This window comes from Chrysochloris asiatica, unplaced genomic scaffold (assembly GCF_000296735.1).
Source record: "Chrysochloris asiatica unplaced genomic scaffold, ChrAsi1.0 scaffold00131, whole genome shotgun sequence".
NCBI lineage: Eukaryota > Metazoa > Chordata > Mammalia > Afrosoricida > Chrysochloridae > Chrysochloris > Chrysochloris asiatica.
The window spans coordinates 8,269,784-8,272,245 of NW_006408649.1; the positions used below are offsets into that span (position 1 = coordinate 8,269,784).

Genomic DNA, 2,462 nt, shown 5'->3' on the forward strand with positions numbered 1-2,462 from the left:
AATGGCAGCATCAATGGATTCAAGCATGACAAGAATTATGAGGTTGGCCCAGGACAGGGCAGTATTTGGTTCTGTTGTGCACAGGGTCACTATGAGTTGGTACCGACTCAATGGCACCTAACAACAGCAGCAATCCAGGACTTTCCAATGTGATCCCTTTTAGAGTAGTTAGGAGTAGTAGCCAGGTACCATTTAGTTCTTCTGGTCTCATGCTCATAGAAAACGGATGTTTACATGAGCTGTTAGTCCATCAGACTAGTTGTTTCCAAGCATCTTCAGTTTTCATCACTCTTCTTTCCTTCAGACAGGGAACAACAAATAGTTGTACCTTAAGTGACCACTCATGAGCTTAAGATCCCAATTGCTACTCACCAAAATAGGATGTAGAGTATTATCTTTGTGGACTGTGTTATGCCATTTGACCATGGTATTCCCCCGAGACTATGCTCCTTAGCTCCCAGGCCCAGTGATTCCATCCCTTGAGGTGTTTGGTAATGTCTTAGACACCTCTCTAGTTCAATTTTTTGTTTGTTTTTTAAAGAACATAACTTCTTTGTTTCTGTTTGAAAAGCAAATGTTTGGTTAGGGTGATGAGAACAAGCTAAATTCTAGACAATACCTCATTCTTTTTTGTTCTACTGAGCACTAATGGAGGAAGAGGCTAGTTGGGATCTGGACTGCTTCTGTTCATTGATGTTCAGCTAATCAAACTTACAGCTTGGTACTCCTTGAGCAGGACTGTCCCAACAAAGAAGACTGTGAAGACAAAGACATCTAAGATGTAGATGACAAATATGAAGAATTCAACATGGATGTAATTTAGTCTGATGTGCCCATCTGGACTCTAAAATTCCATATTTAGTCAGAGCAGGGAGTGAGATCAGGTTGCTGGGTTGTCTTTGTTGCACTGCTTCTCTGATTCTGCTTTGCAGAACACTGGGGTCCTGAATTCATTTGGCTACCTTGGAGGGACAGTAGGTCAGAGTATTAGAGTATTTATGAGCTTTTGGAGGCCATTTCCTTGGCAGCCTGCTGGGCTAATCTTTTGGTCTTCAGCCTCTTTAAGTTCACCATAGACATCGGCACTATCACAGTGTCAAGTCCATTTACCGTCACCTCACACCAGTACTAGCCCCACTGTGTGATGGGTTCTTCTGGTAACTTTACTGCATGGGGAATCACCACAACACCAAGGTTCTTGAAGAAGTGGCGGGAAGTTATTTCAGGTTTTAGTCCCATATGACATTGTTCTTCATCGCCACTTTCATGGGACAGCTTCTCAGGAATTTTGCTATCACCTCCCCTGCTTGAGTTGGGATCTCTTCTAATTTTCCTTTTTGTCTCAGCAATTTCTCTTCTTCAAAGAGCTTCTTGTTTTCAGGTGATGCATATACAGGCAGTCCTTGAGGAAGGAGCTGATGCCAGCCCATAGATTTCTTTACTAAGACCAGGTAATCTCGGACTCCAAGTTCCTCCACAGAGTATGTGAAGAGGAGTTCCAGGTTGTCTTTGGGCTCATGTTTCATGTCCTCCACCAGCTTGTACATGATGTCGCTGGTGCAGGTGTGGCTACTTGCCCTCCCTGGCCAGTGGTACCTTCCAACAGCACTCCACCATGACTGTGCCCCAATTGTAAGAGAGGCTGAATTCACAATCCATGCCAAGGCTACTGGCTCCAAGACATGACTGGAGTAACTCCCAGACTCCTCCTGGCAGCAAAGGTTCAGGGCCTACCTGCAGTAGTGCTCTGCCTGGGGCTGTGATCGCTGCCACTTCCAAGTTCCCAGTGTCTCTGTTTTTTTTTAAAAGGAGATTCATCTCTCCGACTTTTGACTCAGAGAAGGGCAGCTGCACTAGGCTATTTTCCTCTTGTTATTGTTGTTGTTAAGTGCCTTCGAGTCAGGTCCAACTCCTAGCGACCCTGTATAGGGTTTCCAAGTGAGTTTGAACTGCTGACCTTATGGTTCACAGTCCAGTGCTGATCCTGCAGCGTGACACCAGGAGCTTTCCTGTTAGGGCTTTGAAATTGCTGGGCACTGTGCTTTCATTTTAGGACCCGGAAAGTACTTGACACAGACACCTATATGTGAAAGCTGGTGGGGGTGCTTTTCATCCGAGCACTTGCTTTTACCAAGAATTACGCAGTTGGGTGTGGCAGGTCTGAACCCACACCTGGTGGCTCAGCTGTTTCTGAAAGTCATGAGATCAACTTCTCACTTTCAAAATAAAATATCTGTAGATACATTGCAGGGAGGTGTTAACAACCTGGAAAAGGCTTTCCAAAATAGAGTCAAGACATTTGTTGACAGAATTGGTCCAGATGTAGGCACCCCTCCAGATTTCCCACCTTCAAGCTCCGGGACATCTATAGAACTGCAGCTAGAGGGCAGACACACCCGGCCTTCCCAGGGGTCCTCTGCAATTAGCACTGTGTGGCCTGCACTTCAGCGGGTCCCAAATCA

General features: G+C 45.5%; 1 pseudogene; it reads right to left on the reverse strand.

Moving 5' to 3' along the window:
* Positions 1–996: 996 nt before the first annotated feature.
* On the reverse strand, positions 997–1,818 carry LOC102832276 (annotated as a pseudogene).
* Between the last annotated feature and the right edge of the window lie 644 nt (positions 1,819–2,462).